Genomic DNA, 20072 nt, shown 5'->3' on the forward strand with positions numbered 1-20072 from the left:
CAAGGGTGCAGAAAATACTTTCATAATGTAGAATAGCTGGTTTGGAGCCGATGTGTAACAAGACTACACAAACTACTTACAACAGTCCTATAACTAACAGATACAATGTAATACAGTGCAATTAACTACTTAAAGTAGCAGCAGACAGTACATTTTTTAAACTGCTAAAGTACAGTCATAGTATAAAACAGAAGTGCAAAAAAATACTTAGAGCATTTTGTGTGCTTCTCAGCTCAGATAGACCAGGTAAACACCTACTACCACTAGATGAATAATCCCAGTCATCCTAATGTAAAAGTTGAGGAATGTCCGGAGTGAAATGTTACCACAAGCAAACTTAAAAGATATGAAATACTACCACAAACGCAAAGATACAGATTCAGCAGTGTACTTTAAACAGTTTATTAAAGTGTGATTATTCAATAAAAGCACATTGCTTTGCATAAATGAGCCAAGAGCCACTCAACTGTACAGAATTTATAAAGGCACTAAAAACAAGATAAGCTGATTAATAAGCCCAGCAGCAATAAAACTATGTGCAGAAATCTCAAATGTTTCTCCAATCTAGGCAGACCAGGCTACCCCCCAATGCACTAGACGGAAACTCCACTGACCTCTTGATGTAAAAACAAGCGTTTGCTGGAGTGCAAAATATATTACTTTATCCAACAACTAGATAGATAATGAATTCAGAGGAAGTAAATCAGTAGAACAGACAATGATGAGGGAAAACACACATTTTCAATATAATCACAAAGAAAGGCAAATAAATAATGTAAGATATCAACAGTAGTGTAAAAAGGGAGGAGCTTATTTAGCTCAATTTACACTAGGGATGAGCAGCTTAAAATCACCAGCAGGTTTAAAAAGCAGATCAACAATTTACATTTTGCATTATCAATGTATATGATGTATTGCCTACGATGTGGCACTGTATAAAATAAAATAATATAGGATTTGTAAATTACAGGTTTTAATAGAGATTATAGAAGCAGTCTTAGAAGACTGAAAGTTTCCTACATTGAATATCCTTCTGTTCTCTGAGCACCAAAGAACGAAAGTGGACATCTGTGTGGGAGATAACCTAACATTCTGAAGCCCCTGACACTTTAGCCTACAGATATAAGAGTCCACTGAAACACAAGCTGAGTGGGAAGAAACACCACTGCTACTGGGCTCATATAATTATGCTTTGTCAATTAAAATATGTCTGAAACAGGTGAAGAAAGGCATAACTATTTTGGTTTTGCTTTGCCTTTGTCTCTAGTTACTTGAGTATTTCCCCTCTTCAGCATTTTCTAGCCACTGTGATACATCCAATGTCATTATTATTTCTACAACAAACTTGCAGCAATGAAGCTTTGTATTAACCATTGAAGTTAACCGTATGTAAACCGTGGTTTACATATGGATGTAGTGGGCATAGGTGACTCCATTGTGAGACAATATTACATATTGCCCTTTAAGTTTCCTTTCAGTACATCTGAGGGAATGGCTTGCAGTTTTATCTTTTACAGCAAAAAATAAATCACTTCTCTGCAAAATGTTTACCTCTACAAGCTCTCTGAAGACTTATTCTAAGTTTCTCTAAATGAAATGTATACGGAAGAGTTATCAAGTATCATATCGGGTAAGTGATAATGTGTGTTTATACGATAATCTTCCCATTCTCTCTACTGCATTCACAAGTTCCTGTCATTTTATCCCCAGATAATTACCATTTGATGCTTTGTTACATTAAATAAAGCCTGAGAACACTCAGGATTGGAAAGTCGTGTTCTATACTTTGGGGTGAGGTGAACAAATGGCTTAAGTGGTGATTTTATTTTTATTTATTTGACATTTGGTAACCGGATTGGTCCAACTGAGCAAAAGCCCATTTTCAGTGGAGACCCGAAAAGAAAAGCTCCAGTACATAGACAAAAATTATAATTGCACATAATAAATTCTATAATAGTGTAAAAAATATCAAAATTACAGAATTAAACATATTTACACAGTAAATATAAGTAGTTACAGTACAAACAATTTACATGGTAAATGTAGGCAAATACACATTTTGTTTTTTTTTTTTACAAGTATATACATATTTACATGGGTTCTTATAGTCAGAAGAGTGGAGAAAAGAAAAAAAAAGAGAGAGTTAGCAGCAGTTAGAGTACAGGAGTCACAGAGTACTGTTAGGGTGTTGTTGGTAGAAAGACAAAGAAGAGATTAGGTAGGAGCATGCCAGTGACAAGACCTAGAGCCAAGTAGGAATTGTTTCAGCTTTTTTTTTTTGAAGAGCAAGGGGTGGGTTGTGGTTGTTCTGCATGAGGGGAGTTTATTCCAGGCTTTGGCTACAGTGTGTTTATACAAAATATTTCCTACATTTTTCTTAGGCGAATGGATGTCATGGAGTTGTTGATTGAAAGTATGGAGAGAGCGACTGGGAGTGTAATATGTGACCAGGGAGGATGTGGGTTTGTAAAGGATGAAGTGTAGGATACAGAAATGAGTCAATTGGAGTTGTTGGTGAAATTCTTACCATTAGAGTGTGTCGAGAGCAAGGCAGTGGTGTGAGTTATGTGGTAAGTTAGTAGTGAATCAAGCTATTTTGTGATAGGTTTGTTCTAACTTAGATAAAAGTATAGATTGGATATTAGTAAAGATAGGAGCTGCATAGAAAAGGGAGGGGAGGAGGAGTGCTTAGGCCAAGGATAGTTTAGTGTCAGAGGTAAGGATTTTTTCGTTTCTATATAATAGTCCTAGTTTTTGGTCGTTTTTTTGATAGTTTGTTGAATATGCAGGTTAAATTTCAGTTCATCATCAACAGTGGTGCCTAAAAGTTTGGTGTGGGGATCTGGGTTAATGGTGGTCATATCAAGGGATGTGATAGTAAAGGAAAATTTATGGTGAGCTAGATGTCATGCCAGAAATAGTAAACGTTTAGTTTTTTTTTTTGGATTTAAAATGAAGTGGTTGTCTGAGAGCCATTTTTCTATGGAAAGGAGAGAGTTTTGGGTGTGCATGTGGAGGTCAGAGATAGAATTTGAGATGGTAAGGAGTGTTGAACCATCTGTGTATTGAATAATGAAGGATTGTTTGCAAGCAGTATGTAGGTCATTGGTGAAGACACTGAAAAGTAGAGGTCCGAGAATGAAGCCTTGAGGGACACCAGTTTTGATGGGTAGGAAGGGGGAGCTGGAGGTGAGCCATCTGACTGACTGCTGCCTATTGGAGAGGTAACTTGCGAACCAGTCAAGAGGGCAAAGAGAGGTTAAGGTTTGATTGTTTTGACAGACGTAGAGGGTGCAAAACAGTATCAAAGGCCTTGGAGAGGTCAAGGAAAAGGGAGGATACTAGTTGGTTGTCTCTGGCCTTGGCTACTGTGTGGGTAAAAGATAACAGTGCAGTAGTAGTGCTATGGTATGGCCCGAAACCATGTTGTGTGGGAGTTAGTAGGTTTTCCTGGAGAAGAAGATGCATGAGCTGAGTGTGGATGCATTTTTCAAGTATTTTTGATAAAAGGGATAGTACAGCTCATAGGCCTATAATTGGATGAGTAGTAGAATTTCCACCTTTGTGCAAAGAGACAGTGTAAAAGGATTTCCAAGTGTCCATGACTATGGCCTTTTGAATAGATCTGTTGACTAGTAGACTGATAGGGTAGGCTATGGATTCAGCAGCAAGTATGAGGAAGGTGGGGGAAGGTTGTCAGCAGAGGGGGAGCAGGGCTTAAGTTTGAGAAGCAGTGTTTTGACATAGGCAGTAAAGACTGGTTTGAGGGAGAAAAGGTTGGTACTGTGCGGTTTTGAAGAGGTGGTGGAGGAAGAGGGTTGCAGCTGGTACCGGTTAGTTTTTGAATAGTACCAATGACATAGTTGTTTAGAAGGGTGGCAGTTTCCAGTGGGGAGTTATTTGGGAAAGGAGAGGGAGTGGAAGGGTTTCCAAGACGTAGAATTCTGTTTACAGTAGACCAAAACGTTTGTGTATTAGATTTTCTGTTGAATTGGGGTGAGGTCTAGAAAGTTTTCTCGTCTCTGTTGATACGTTTTTTGGAGAGATTCCTGAGTTCTCTATAATATAGGAGCAGTGATGGTGTTTTGGTTTTAACCCAAGCCTTTCAGGCACTATCACTTTTATGCAAAAGGGATATGGTCTCTTTAGATAGCCATGGGGCATAGTTAGCTTTGATTCTGATTCTCCTAGTTAGGGCAATGGAGTCAAGAATACTTAGGAATATTTGACTGAACTTTAACACAGCTTCGCTGAGAGGGAGCTGCTTAAGGATTGACCAGTCAATGAGTGATAATAAGGAGTTGAAAGTTTCATGGTTAAAATTGGTCAGTTTACGACAGTCTCTGTAAGTGTGTAGTTTAAGTTCTTGGAGTGTGTGTCTTTGGATATGGGTTGGAAGATGGTCACTCAAAGCTATCTGGTAAGGTAAGGGAGTTGTGGTAGAGAGTGGGGGAGGATCTGATCAAGGATTGAGTAAGTATGTGAAGTTTTATGAATGCATGTAGATGATGTAACTAATTGATGGAAACCATTTAGGTTGATGCTGAGTTGTGGTGAGACAGTTGTGAGTTTGGACCAGTCTATAGTGACATCACCAAGGGTGATGGTTTCATAAGTTATACCGAGGGAGAACCAAGACAGAATATGCTCAAGGGTAGAGATATTATTACGTGGTGGGATATATAAGGATGCTACAGCAAATTTCTTATGTGAGTTTAGTTGGCAGTTCAAGATAAGTAGTTTGGCAGGTTGGACATTTGGAACAGGGATGGTAAGAGGTGATAGGTTAAGATGATCATAATAGATGATGGCAACCCCTACATCTTTCCTTGGGATTCTATCAGAGTGGAACATGATATAGCCAGGCGGTAAAATTGCCATATTAGGGATAGAAGGTTTAAGTCAGGTTTCAGATAAAGTAAGAATGTGTGGGGAGTTATGGGCAATCCAGGCATGTAGTTCAGTGGTTTTGTTAACAATGCTTTGAGCATTTAGAGAGTAATACAGTTGCTTTTTGGGTGGGAAGTGGCAGAACTGGAAGGGAGAGTATTGCCGGGGTTGGAGTGAGAAGGGGGGTGTGGAGGGTGAGGATGTGTGAGTAGCATGTGGAAATGATGGAATGGGACCGGGGTTGGGGTGACGTCGCCAGAGAGAAGTAAGTTAAATACATATATATTAAGGAGAGAGAGGTGGGGGTAGAGGGTGATGGTCTTTAATTTAGGTTTAGTGATCAGAGGTATGTTGCAGTAACTTATATTTAAGAAGACAAATATCGGAGAAGGTATATAGAGAAGGGGAGATGCAAAAGGAGTGAATATTGTCTTTATGAGTAAGGTTAATAAGGGTTGTGGGAGATATAGTAGGGTAAGACAGTCCTATATGATATGTGGTAGAGACTGTGTGTAAGTAGGGGGGAGTTGAAAAATGTGAATACTAATGTGAAACATTGTAAGCTAAGTGAGCTCTGGAATAATAGGATAGGCTGGGTTGTTGGAGTGGTTACGAGAAGGACGTGGAAGGTGATGGGTATGGCAATTGTGATGGGGGAGTGGTTAAGGAGAGAAGCTGTAGATGATAGGAGTGTGAAAAAGGAAGGGGTGTGGTGTTTAAGGTATAAATTTAAGGAGAAGGGGATGGGTGGGAATGGGGTTAGGGTAGGGGAGTGAAGTGAGCCCAAGCGTAGCAACGGGTGAATGGAGTGGGTTGTCCTAATCTAGAAGACTTTCAAGCAGCAGCAAAGAAAACAATCAATCAGTGAGACAAACAATAATGGGTAAGTATACAGAATAAACAAATAAATAAAAAAAGTATGTTGAGACAACACAGTTAGCCAGGATAATGTGGAGGCGCAGCATCTGGGAATTAGAGATAAGAGACCAGATAAGAGTTATCACAATGGCAGCTAGTAGGGCTAGTGGGATGATAGTGTGGAGCTACTGGAAAAGAGAGCAGCAGAAGGGTCAGTGATGTGCTTTTGCCAGGTTCAAAGCTAAACAGCTATCTTAATATATGTATTTAAAGATTAACATACAGATTAAAAATAACTGTAGCTGATGGATGGTCATCCATATAGGAGGGAGAGCCTGTTTCTGTGATCTGGTCAGAGGGGAAGTTCAGAGCTTATGTTTAAACTGTGGGGCTTTAGATTAAAAATAACTGCAGCTGATGGATGGTCATCCATATAGGAGGCAGAGCCTGTTTCTGTGATCCGGTTGGAGGGGAGGTTCAGAGCTTATTTTTAAACTGTGGGGCTTCAGATTAAAAATAACTGCAGCTGATGGATGGTCATCCGTATAGGAGGCAGAGCCATTTCTGTGATCTGGTCAGAGGGGAGGTTTAGAGCTTATGTTTAAACTGTGGGGGTTCCTTTTGTATGATTCTTTATAATGTAAGCAGGAAAGCAATGTACGGCAAATTCCCTGCTGTTGCAGATCACTGGGACTGCTGTGCTGATATAATAAATGCAGCAACTTTTAGTTGATGTAGCGACATCAGTCTGATGTAGGCCTGCTGATACTGTTCCAAAATGGACTTCTAAACATTATACCCTGTAAGATATACATTTAATAGTGTGTTCCTCTTGCACTTAACATAATAACATAAAAATTGTACAAATGAGGTTGGTAACATTAGATGTTAACATTAACAAATTTCACTGGTGTTTAGACTGTGCACCCATAACTCTTCATATACAGCTGGCTTCTCAACAAGCTGGGATCACATTATTTTCTGTAGAAGTCTGCTGTGAGTTTATTCTCCCTCTCACAAACAGTATAATTACAATGTTATCACTGTTCAACCAATTCAGTACCTGCATCTTCTAGAGCTTCATTTTTTTCTAGACTGCATTTTGGTCTTTTATTTTCTAACCTAAGGATAATGACAGCAAACAGACAAATATTTTAAGGGGAGAGGAATGCACATATAGCCAAAGATAATCCTGAAATGAAAACTGGGTGATGGTTATGGTGGTACACAGTCTCTATACAATGGATGGGATAGTAAAAATGTACATCTATCATAAGAATTACAAAATAAATTAATAACAAAGATATGCATTTACAACGTGATGTTGCATTTAATACTGCTAGCATTCCAATTCTGGTCATTTATCTTATTTAAACATGAAATTTGTGCTACATAACATCTAAAATATTTTAAGAAGAGAATACTGCCACACTTATCCTAGCTTTCTAGCCTTCAAGTTTTACTTTGTCATTTGATTAGATCTCCCACAGCTTGTTTTCAGTAGAGAAAGACCTGAGGTGGCATTTATATGAAGATGAAGGCCATGTTCATGATCATTTCAGTTACTCAGTAATTCCAGTAATTAACCTTTGCAGCTAAAGCCACACTTGTTGCTTACATTATTTGTTTGTGTCTGTGTCGTTCGGCTTTTCCCGGTTAGGGGTCGCCACAGCGGAACTCCGGTCGGCTAATGATTGGCAGTAGATTTTTCCATGCTGGCTTGCCGGGCCTAACGCACAACCTTCAATGAAGGAATGCCCATTCATGCATGTTGCCACAAAGAAGACGCTCTAACTGAGAATCGAACGGGATTATGTCGCTTATTTGACATTAGATAAACTATAATAAAATGTAGCAACTATCTCTAAAGTACAAGATAAATGTAAATGAAAAGACTGTACTTACAAATGCCATGACTGAGGCCAAGGGAATCATAGATGAACTTCTGAAGCAAAGCCAAGCAAGTATTTATTTCAGGAAAAAAAAAAACAAAGCAAGGCTGCTGCAGCTGGTACAGCCTATTTTACAGTCAAGTTACCTCTAATGGCCCTGATGTAAAAATGTACAATAAGCCCAAAAGATACTCAAATGTAGAAGATCGGGCAGGAAAGTACAGTTTTGTACCTACCATAAATGTAGATGTCTGATAGGTATGCAACTGCAGTCCTGACATATGGGTTGTCCTGCCTCAGGCAGCCCTTCGGTCAGCCGGATTCCAAAGTCTGGGTCCGGCGTCGGATGATGTCACCCTTTCCCCGACGTCAGAGCTCCTGGGGTATAAAAGCGTCAGCCGACGCCATCGTCTTCAATGTTTCTTGCCCCAGATGCCAGGTGCCCTCTAAGGAAGGCTAAATTTTGAAAATAGAGAAAAAATTCCAGACAAGTACAACAACATAAAAACAAATACACCATAAAAGATTACCCCAGGTAGCTAAAATGAGGGTTAGAAACCCAAAAGAATACTATGTCCTTCAAGGATGCAACTGCAGTCCTGACATATGGGTTGAATACCATAGCCAACCTGGGGGTGGTAGGCACTAAGACAAAGATGGTGTAGCTAAAATGCCCTGCAGGACTGCAGAAGCAAACCCTGCTCTGGATCTGGAATATAAAGGCAGGTTGTAATGTTTGGAAAATGTATGCATGGAGCTCCATGTAGCAGCTTCTAAAATGTCCTTTGTTGCCACTCCTCTTAAAAAGGCTGTGGAGGTGGCTGTAGCTCTGGTGGAATGTGGCCTGATGTCAGATGGCACAGTTTTTCCATGAAAAGAGTAGCAGAATCGAATGCAATTTCCAATCCATTTAGAAATTGTCTGTTTGGAAATTGCTTTTCCCTGCAATCCAGCAGCGTAAGTTACAAAAAGCTGGTCAGATTTTCTGAAAGACTTTGTTCTGTCCAAGTAGTAGTGCAACTGTCTGTGTATGTCCAAGGTGTGCAGAAGTCTCTCTCCTTTATTTTGAGGATTGGGAAAGAAGGTAGGCAGGTGAATAGCTTGATTCAGGGACACCCTGGATACTACCTTTGGCATGAATGACGGATTGGTTCTCAAAGAAACTCTGTCCTGATGAAAAATGAGAAATGGTTGTATTGCCATAAGGGCCTGTAGCTCAGAGAATCTTCTTGCTGAGGTTACTGCCAGAAGGAAAGCTGTCTTCCAAGACAGAAATTGCAACTCTGAAGATGCTGCTGGTTCAAAGGGAGGAAGAGTTAATTTTTCCAGCATGAAGTTGAGGTCCCATGCAGGCACTGGTGGTTTCCTTGGAGGGTTGATGTTCTTTATACCTCTTAGAAACTGTCTTAGCAATGGGTGAGAAAATACAGGCGGATCAGTGTTATATTTGGCAGATATTGCTGAAGCATGTATTTTTATGGAAGAATATGAAAGGCCATTGTGGAGCATTTCAGCCAAATATTCTAGGATCTGTGGAATGCTCATCACTGATGGGTCTTGACCCTTTTTGCTGTTCCAGATAAGAAATCTCTTCCATTTTGCTGAGTATGTTTTTCTAGTGGAAGGTCTGCGCTCCTCCAGGATGATATTTTTTACCCTTTTGGAAAGTGTATCCTGAGGAATAGCCATGGAATCTTCCAAGCTGTCAGCTTCAATGTTTTCAAGCTGGGGTGTAGTGTCCTGTAATTGTGCTGTGTCAGAAGAAGTGGCCATTGAGGAAGGAGCCACAGATTGTTGTGTGTCAAGCTCCGTAGCAGTGGGTACCAGTGTTGTCTTGGCCAGTCTGGAGCTATCAGTATGACTTTCGGTTGCTCTGTCTTGATCTTTAGTAACACCTTGGTCATCAAAGGAAGAGGTGGGAAGGCATATAGTGTTAGAGAGTTCCAACTGAAGGAGAGAGCGTCCACCTTCCATGCTTGAGGATGGTATGTCCTTGTGCAAAACTTTTTCAGATGGTGATTGAGGTGGGAGGCAAAAAGATCTATATCCGGCCTTCCCCATGCTTGAGTTATTTGTAAGAAGATGTCTGGATGCAACATCCATTCATGTGGATCCATGATGTTTCTGCTTAGGCTGTCCGCCAGAGCATTGTCCTTCCCCTGGTACAAACTGGGATTGTAGCTCTATTTTCAATTGTAGGGAAATATCCCAGAGATTCATTGCCAGTCTGCAAAGAGGGTAGGAATGGGTACCTCCTTGCTTGTTTATGTACCACATAACTGTGGTATTGTCTGTCTTTGTTAGTAGATGGCCCTGATGCAGGAACTTTTCGAAGGCCTTGATTGCATGTATCACTGCCAGCATTTCTTTTTGGTTGATGTGCAGGTGCTTTTCTTTTTGTGTCCATTGTCCTTGAATGCATCTGCCCTCCATGTGCGCCCCCCATCCATGGTCTGAGGCGTCTGTTGTTATGGTTTGACTTGTATGAGGCTTGCTGAAAGGCAGACCTTTGTTTATCTGGCTTGCTTGAGCCCACCACAGAAATTCCTTTTGAAGGCATGGAATGAGTGGGATCAATGCTTCCAGGCTGTGGCTGTGTTGAAACCATAGACTTTTTAGATACCATTGTAGTTTCCTCATATGCAGCCTTGCATGTGGAATCAGAAGAATGCAAGATGCCATGAAACCCAGGGCCTGCAGGATTTTCCTTGCAGTCATCTGGGTGTGTGTTGCCAATTTTCTGAAGTATTTTGGTAATTGCTTTTGTTTTTCTTTTGTCAGAAACACCATCTGGGTGTTTGTGTCCAGTGTGGCATCCAGGAAAGGTATTTGTTGGGATGGTACGAGACTTGATTTCCGAATATTGACTGTGTACCCCAAGGCCTGCAGTAGGTGAATGACATAGTCCAAGTTTTTTTAACAAGGCTTGTTGGCTGTCCGCTTGTATAAGGCAGTCATCCAGGTAAGGGTATATTTGTATCCCCTGAAGTCTGCAATGTGCAATTACTGATGCCAGGCATTTCGTGAACACTCTGGGCGCAGTAGATAAGCCAAAGGGCAATGCTGAGAATTGATAATGCTCTGATCCTGCAAGAAATCTGAGGTATCTTCTGCAACTTTGTCTGATTGGGACATGCAGGTATGCCTCCTTGAGGTCCAGGGTTACCAGCCAAGACCCCTTGCCCAGCATGGGAAGGAGTTGCTGTAAAGTCAGCATTTTGAATTTTGGCACAATAAGGTAAGTATTCAGTGCAGACAAGTCCAGAATGGGTCTCCATTGGTTTTCTTTTCTTGGAACAAGGAACAGTCTTGAATAAAATCCTTGGCCTTGTTCTGCAGAAGGAACCTTTTCTATTGCTCTTATTTAAAGTAGGTTTGTTATTTGTTTGAGTGCCTCTGCCCTTTGATTTGGTGGCAGGTTTGGCCTGCCATGTCTTGTTGCTAGTGTATGAAAATGGAATCTGTATCCTTTGTCTGTTATGTCCAGTATCCATTTGTCCTTTGTAATATTGTGCCAATTTTGTGAGAATAAAGATAATTTTCTGCCCAAAGGTGCTTCTAATTGAGCCCTGGATGGCGGAGTCAAAGTCAAGTCATTGAGATTGTCCCTGCGGAGCAGTGGAAGGTCCTGCCCCACCTCTCTGGTTTGGAGGCTGCCATTGACATCCTCGGTAGGAGCCTCGAGTTTGCCCTCTACCTCTGCCACGTCTGTTTTTGCCTCTTTGATATTTGTCTGTGTCTGGAAAGGACCAATGCTTAGAAGGCCAATTCCTGCTGAATCTTGGAGGCTGTACCTGGAGGAAATCTTTGACTGTTTGCACTGATTTTGCCTTTTCCTCTATTTTCTTTAAAACCTCTTGAGCAGTAGCAGCAAATAGCTTATGTTTCTCTAGTGGTGCGTCCAAAAGCTTAATTTTCACATGGTCTGGCAATGTTTGTTCTTTTAACCAAGCATGTCTGCGTATGACCACACCTGTCATTGCTGCTCTACATGAAGCTTCCAATGCATCATATCCACACTGAAGGAAATGGTTGCTAACCTGCTGAGTATTATGAACCAATTCCTGTAACCCCTTTCTATCTAATGGTTCAGGAGAAGCCAATTTCTTTTGCAAGTCATCCAACATGTATTCCTGACACTGAATCATATGAAATTGACAATTTAATGCTCGCATAGAAAGGGTGGAAGATGTACATACTTTCTTGCCCCACCTTTCTAAAGCCCTAGAATCTCTTTCCGAAGGAAGTGGATTCTTAGCAGTAGTGGAGGAAACCCCTTTAGGCCCCTGATAAATAGTTTCAGGGTCAGCAGTATGGCCCTTGTACAGAAATTGATGTGTGTCTGGGACCCTGTAGTACCTGTCTGGCTTGACAGGGGCAGGGGGGAGGGAGTCAGGGTAAACACTAGATTCTAAGTACACATCATCTAAAACATTTAAAACTGGAGGAATAGCTAAGGGTTTATGCTGAGGTAGCTTTAAAAATTCCCTTAACCTTTTCCTAGAATCTGAGTATTCTTGGCCTTGCCATTTGAAGTGTTCCCTCATGGAATGAAGCGTTTCCCCAAAGGAAAACTCCTCAGGAGGAGAAGCAGAGGGAATGGATTCCTCCGCATCAGAATCCTCGTAGGCCGGGAAGGCCTCCTCCTGGTAGTCTGAATGTGCAGAATCACCTGAGGCCTCATCGGAGGACTGGGGATCTACCAGCTCAACCCTAGGCCTCTTGACAGAAGGCGGCTGAAAGCCTCTATCTGGATGTGGCTGAGAACCCCTAATTAAAGAAATAAGGTCCTCAGCTAAACTTAAAATTTGAGAACCAGAAGTGGATCCCAGAGAAACAGATCTTGGAGGGAGAGACTTAGCCTGTTTGGCAGCCTTAGCACGTGTGTAGGCCTTAATGGACATAGACACTGGAGGCCTGGCAGCCCCGCGTGCTGGAGTAGTCTTATCACCTGAAATGGTGTCAGAAATATCCTGGGCTACGGTCTCAGAGGGGAGAACAGAAACCAGCACCAAGCTGGCCTCCGGTACCGAAGTAACCGGAGGGGCAGTGTCGTCGGTCTGTAGCGGTTGTGAAACCGGCTCAGAAGAGACCGAGACACTCGCGGTAGGCCTAAGCGTGGTGTCGGCCGAGACCATGGGTGTCGGTCCTTATCCTTCCTTTTTTTAGGTAAATGTGCTGTCAGAAGCTTCGACGGCATGATATAACAGAAATCTTCCCCAAAATAATCCTGTGCAAACTCTGTCCGACGCCTAAGAGTGCGTTTATTGAAAGAAGCACAAGCTGTACAGGCCGAGACGTTGTGTTCTGGGCCTAGGCAGGGTAAACAGTAAGAGTGGAAATCCTTATGAGGTATTTGTTTCCCACAAGTTAAACAATTATTAACTTTTACAGTTTTATCTGACATCGGCTGAGGCAAGAAAAGGTCCCCAACGGGGTACTTAGCTTTTCTGAAGACTTCAGTAGCTGAAAACACAGGAGCTGGTCGACCGGCACTTGTGAACTGCTTCTGCTTCGGGCGCCGCACGGCAAGAAAGACTGAAGAAGATGGCGTCAGCTGACGCTTTTATACCCCAGGTGCTCTGACGTCGGGGAAAGGGCAACATCAGCCGACGCCGGACCCGGACTTTGGAATCCGGCCGACCGAAGGGCTGCCTGAGGCAGGACAACCCATATGTCAGGACTGCAGTTGCATCCTTGAAGGACATCACCAAAGTCAGACCACGACAATCTTTCATCCATAAATGTATGCATTGGTGATCCTTATGACAGCTGTACATTTTTACTGCCCTATCCATCATATTCTTTCATAACAATAATTGTGTCAAAGACATTAGGTTATACTCATCACTAATCAGGCCCATAGTTGAGAATAATGCCACTTTCGGCATGTACCATAAAAAGCACCTGCAGCGATTGGAGAGACCTCAGTGGTTTCTAACTATGAAGATCAAGGAACTCCAGCACGTGCCTTGCACAGACTGACTAAAGTCCCTGTCACTGTACTCAGTATTGCATGGACTTCTTAGGGGAGACTTATGCCTGGCTTAGACAGCAATCTTGATCCAAATCTAATGAATTTGCTGCATATCCATAAATCAAACAGGACTACAGCTACCCTTTCCAGGGACCGAAATATGGCCTATGACTTGAATATGACATGCTGGAGGGACAGATTTGTTTCCCAGCAACTGTCACATCTTTGGAATTGGCTGCCAAATTCATGTGAAGCAGAGCACCTCTATGACACTGTTCAAAAGGAACCTGGATGAGTGGATGGGGCACCATAAATTCTTACCAGGGATAGTGCCCACAACCCTCCTAGTCATGGGAAGTCATTAATAAACACAATCCTGGGTATTATCTGGTGTATCTATGGTACTGCTTTGGGATGAAACGGCTAGGCTTGAAATGACCCCTGGGTCAATAGCCTTGTAATCTCCTATGATTCCATGTAACATCTTCTTGGAGACAATGTAAGTAAGAGACTATGTGTCACCCACCATAATCAGCACCCTTTCATTATGGTGATTCAGTTTGCTTTATATAAAAGTTTTCCTCTTCCAACGAAGACATCATGGAGGGAGAAATATGTTTTGATCGACAATGCTACAGTAAGACTTGCTAATTATGGATTTGGATTGTCCTTGGGTTGAGCTGGCTCTTTACAGAAATGCATCCATGGTAGGTTCTTACATTCTCCTACAACACATGCACGTGCATACACACAGACACATACATGGACATGTTCATGCACACACACACACACACACCCATACACACACACACACACACACACACACACACACACACACACATAGACATACATACACACACACACACACACACACACACACACACACACACACACACACACACACACACACACACACACGTAGACATGCACACACACACACACGTAGACATACACACACGCACACACGTAGACACACACAAGCACACACGTAGACACACATGCACACACACAAAAGTACAGTTTTGTACCTACCATAAATGTAGATGTCCGATAGGTGTGCATCTGCAGTCATAACATATGGGTTGTCCTGCCTCAGGCAGCCCTTCGGTCGGCCGGATTCCAAAGTCTGGGTCTGGCCTCGTCTGATGTCGCACTTCACCTGACGTCATAGCTCCTGGGGTATAAAGGCATCAGCCAACGCCATTTTCCTCAGTGTTTCTTGCCCCAGATGCCAGGTGCCCTCTAGGAAGGCTAAATTTGGATAAAAGTAGAAAATTCCAAACAGTAGAAATCAAAAAGTATATATACATATATACATACAAACAAATACACAATAATAGATTCCCCCAGCTAGCTAAGAAAGGGGGTAAGTACCCTAGGAATACCACAGAGGGGAAGGAGGGTGGGTAATCCTGACTGCAGATGCATACCTATCGGACATCTACATTTATGGTAGGTACAAAACTGTACTATGTCCTTCAAGGATGCATCTGCAGTCATAACATATGGGTAGAATACCATAGCCAAACTGGGGGAGGAGGCACTAAGATAATGATGGTGTAGTTAAGATCCCTTGTAAAACTGCAGCTGCAAAACCTGCTCGGGATCTGGAGTATAATGGAAGATTGTAGTGCTTGGCAAATGTATGCACGGAGCTCCAAGTAGCAGCTTCTAAAATGTCTTTGGTAGCCACTCCTCGTAGGAAAGCTGTAGTGGTGGCTGTAGCTCTTGTGGAGTGAGGCCTGATATTTTAAGGAGTTGTCTTTCCATGAAAAGAGTAGCAGAATCGAATGCAATTTCCTATCCATTTTGAAATTGTCTGTTTGGAAATTGCTTTTCCTTGCACTCCTGTTGCATATGCTACCAGAAGCTGGTCAGTTTTTCTGCTGGTCTTAGTTCTGTCCAGGTAGTAGTGCAGTTGTCTGTGTACATCCAAGGTGTGCAGTAGTCTTTCCCCCCCTGTTCTGTGGGTTAGGGAAGAACATAGGTAAATGAATAGCCTGGTTCAAGGATACCCTGGATACCACCTTTGGCATGAAAGTAGGATTGGTTCTCAGAGACACTCTATCCTGGTGAAAGATAAGGAAAGGCTGCACTGCCATTAATGCCTGTAACTCAGATACCCTTCTTGCTGAAGTGATTGCTAGAAGGAAGGCAGTTTTCCAAGATAAGAACTGTAAGTCTGCTGATGCTGCTGGTCCAAAAGGGGGAAGTGTTAATTTTTCCAGCACAAAATTGAGATCCCATGCAGGCAGAGGTGGTTTCCTGGGAGGTTTTACATTTTTGATCCCTCTTAGAAATTGTCTGAGGAGAGGGTGAGAGAAGATAGGAGGATCCATGTTATACTCTGCTGAAATTGCTGAAGCATGAATCTTAATGGAAGAATAGGACAGGCCATTGTGGAACAGTTCTGCTAAGTATTCTAGGATGTGTGCTAGGTTTGCCAGTGTGACATTTGTTCCCTTTGATGCACTCCAAATGAGGAATCTCTTCCATTTGGCTGAGTATATTTTCCTTGTGGAGGGTCTGCGAGCCTCCAGGATAATGTCCTTGACTCTCTGAGATAAAACAGGATGGTTTTGTTTTATGCAATTTTCCAGGCAGTTAGCTGCAGCGTTTTCAAGTTTGGATGCAGGGTCTTGTAGTTGTTCTGCGTTAGAAGTAAAGGCCATAGAGGTAGAGGCCATGAGTTCATCTGAGACATGCTTCTCAGTAGCGGGTACCAATGTTGCCTTGGCCAGTCTGGAGCTATCAGAATTACCTTTGGCTGTTCCTCCCTGATCTTCAGTAGAACTCTTTACATCAATGGGAGAGGTGGAAAGGCATAAACTGTCAGGGCCTTCCAGCTGAAAGAAAGGGAGTCCACCCTCCAGGCTTGTGGGTGGTATTCTCTTGAGCAGAATTTCTTCAGTTGGTGGTTGAGTGGGGAGGCGAACAGGTCTATCTCTGGCATTCCCCATTTCTTTGTTATGGTTTTGAAGATGTCTGGATGCAGCATCCATTCGTGAGCATCCGTGGTAGTTCTGCTTAAGCTGTCTGCTAGTGAATTCTCTTTTCCTGGTACGAAGCTGGCCTGCAGTTGAATGTTGAGATTCAGGCCTAGGTTCCACAGGTCCATTGCCATCCGGCATAGAGGGTAGGAATGCATGCCTCCCTGTTTGTTGATGTACCACATGACTGTGATATTGTCCTGTCCTTATCAGCAGGTGTCCTTGCTGGAGGAATGATTTGAATGCCTCGATTGCATGCTTCACTGCCAGCATCTCCTTTAGATTTATGTGTAGATTCAGCTGGTCTTGGGACCATAGGCCTTGGATACACTTGTCTTCCATGTGTGCCCCCCAGCCTAGGTCTGAGGCGTCTGTGGTGATGGTCTGCCTTGGTTGTGGTTTGTGGAAAGGCAACCCTCTGTTGGTCTGGCAGGCCTGAGCCCACCACAGGAATTCTTTTTTCAGGCATGGAATGATTGGTATCATGGTTTCTAGACTGTGTCTGTGTTGAGACCATACATTCCTTAGGTACCATTGTAATTTTCTCATATGCAGCCTGGCATGTGGGATCAAGATTATGCAGGATGCCATGTAACCCAGGGCCTGCAGGACTTTCCTTGCAGTAAGCTGAGTTTGTCTTGTCAATGCCATGAAGTAGACTGGTAGTTGCTTTTGTTTATCTTCTGTGAGAAAAGCCATCTGTGTTATTGTGCCCAGTTCTGCACCCAAAAATGTTATCCTTTGGGATGGCACTAGTCTTGACTTCTGTATGTTGACTGTGTATCCCAGGGCTTGCAGCAGTTGTATGACATAGGCCAAATCCTTTATTATTTTTGTCTTGTTGTCCGCTTGTATTAGGCAGTCGTCCAGGTATGGGTAGATTTGAATTCCCTAAAGCCTGCAATGTGCAATTACTGATGCCAGGCATTTCGTGAATACTCTGGGCGCAGTAGATAAGCCAAAGGGCAATGCTGAGAATTGATAATGCTCTGATCCTGCAAGAAATCTGAGGTGTCTTCTGCAATCTGGTCATATAGGGACGTGCAGGTATGCCTCCTTGAGATCTGGAGTCACCAGCCAGGACTCCTTGCCCAACATGGGAAGAAGTTGCTGTAGGGTCAGCATCTTGAATTTTGGTACAATGAGATATGTGTTCAGTGAGGACAAGTCGAGAATAGGCCTCCATTGAGTTTCTTTTCTTGGTACAAGGAATAGTCTGGAGTAAAATCCTTGGCCTTGTTCCATTGATGGTACTTTTCTATTGCTCTCATCCTTAGTAAGTTGATGATTTGTTTTGAGCCTCTGATTTCTGGCTTGGTGGAAGGTTTGGCATTCCTCTCTTTTTTGGTAAAGTGTGGAAGTGAAACCTGTAGCCTTTGTCTATTGTTTGCAAAGTCCATTTGTCTCCTGTAATGCAATGCCAGTTTTTTGAAAATAAAGCTAGCTTTCTGCCCAAGGGTGCTTCCAGTTGTTCCCTGGTAGGCGGAATCAGAGCCAAGTCATTGTGTCTGTCCTGTGGAAGTGGTTGCAGTCGCAGCTGTGGCGGTACTCCTCTGGTTGGCAGGTTGCCACTGACGACCCCTGTAGGCACCCCTTGATTGTCCTCTGCCTCTTGGGCATCTATTTCTGCCTCTGTGTGCTCTGGAGGTGTCTGGAAAGGACCAATTCTTTGAAGGCCAATTTCTGCTAAACCTCGGAGGTTGGACCTGCAGAAAATCCTTGACTGTTTGCACAGATTTTGCTTTTTCTTCCACTTTCTTTAGAACCTCCTGTGCAGGGGAGCCAAATAAACTTTGTTTCTCCATAGGGGCATCTAGGAGTTTAGACTTAACATGGTCTGGCAAGGATTGCTCTTTTAGCCAGGCATGCCTTCGAATCACTGCTCCAGTCATAGCTGATCTAAATGAAGCCTCCAGTGCATCATAGCCACATTTTAAGAAATGATTACTGACCTGCTGAGAGTTGTGTACCAAATCCTGAAGGGACTTATGGTCTAAAGGTTCAGGAGAGGCAAGCTTTTTATTCAGCTGATCTAACAAAAATTCCTGGTACTGTATCATGTGGAATTGACAGTTTAAAGCACTGGCAGAAAGAGTAGCAGATGTATAAACCTTTTTACCCCATCTCTCTAATGCTCTTGATTCTCTTTCAGAGGGTAGGGGGTTTTTGGCAGAGGCAGCTGCAACACCCTTAGGGCCCTGAGAAATGGTTTCTGGGTCTGCAGCATGGGCCTTATACAAGTGGAAGTGAGAATCCGGGACCCTGTAATATCTGTCAGGTTTGGCAGGGGCTGGGGGAAGAGAATCAGGGGCAGAACTGGCATCATTGTATGCATCATCAACAACTGAAAGTACAGGTGGTATGGCTAAAGGCCTATGCTGTGGTAAGTGTAAAAAAGTCCTTAGCCTTTTCCTAGAATCAGAAAAATCCTGACCCTGCCATTGGAAGTGTTCCCTCATTGAGTGAAGAGTTTCCCCAAAAGAAAATTCTTCTGGGGGGGAGGCAGAAGGAATGGAGTCTTCTGCATCCGAATCCTCATAAGGTGAGTATGGTCCTTCCTGATGGTCTGATAAATCTGATCCATCCGAGGAATAGTCAAAGGAGAGAGGTTCAGGGGGTTCAGTCCTGGGCCTTTTTTCAGGAGGGGGTTGTGAGGCCCTGTCTGGGTGAGGTTGGGATCCCCTGATCAGAGAAATAAGGTCCTCAGCAAGGCTGAGAATCTGAGAAGTAGAGGAAGGTCTGTGAGAGGGAGCTTTAGTAGGTAAGGCCTTGGAAAGTTTAGCTGCTTTAGCCCTGGAGAAGGCCTTAATAGACATAGAAGCAGGGGGTCTAGCTGCCCCACGTGCAGGAGAAGAGATGTCCAACGGAATGGTGTCGGACAAATCTTGTGTGCCTGCTTCTTCGGTGGGAATTTCTGTAGCTGACTCAGCCGGGGCCTCTGAGGCCTCGGTTGTCGGAGGCATGCTTTCGGCCGAAGGAAGAACCGAGGACTCGGTTTCAGCCGAAACCGAGACACTCGCGGTAGGCCTAACCGTGGTTTCAGCCGAAACCGCGGGCTGCGAGTGTCGGTCCTTTTCCTTGCGTTTTTTGACTAAATGTGAAGTCGGAGTCTCCGACAGCATTTTATATGCAAAAGCGGGCCCAAAAAACTCTTCAGCAAACTCCGACCGACGTCTAAGTGTCCGTCGGTTGAAGGAAGCACAGGCTAAACAAGCTGAAACGTCGTGGTCTGGGCCTAAGCAAGGAAGGCAGTAAGAGTGGAAATCCTTATGAGGTATTTGTTTCCCACAAGTTAAACAATTATTTACTTTGTCTGACATCGGCTGAGGCAAGAAAGAGTCCCCAGCGGGGTACTTAGCTTTTTTAGAAGTCTTCGGTAACTGAATTCTCTGGATCTGACCGACCGGCACTTGCGAACAGCTTCTGCTTCGGGCACCGCGTGGCAAGAAAGACTGGGGAAAATGG

At 43.2% G+C, this 20072-nt stretch overlaps 1 protein-coding gene across 1 annotated transcript in view; it reads right to left on the bottom strand.

The window, feature by feature from the left end:
• Positions 1–20072, bottom strand: part of LOC122791466 (NACHT, LRR and PYD domains-containing protein 3-like) — a 772530-nt gene that overhangs the window by 525101 nt on the left and 227357 nt on the right. The gene's annotated exons all lie outside the window — the stretch shown is intronic.

This window comes from Protopterus annectens, chromosome 17.part0, assembly GCF_019279795.1.
Source record: "Protopterus annectens isolate FY-2018-M chromosome 17.part0, PAN1.0, whole genome shotgun sequence".
NCBI classification, from domain to species: domain Eukaryota; kingdom Metazoa; phylum Chordata; order Ceratodontiformes; family Protopteridae; genus Protopterus; species Protopterus annectens.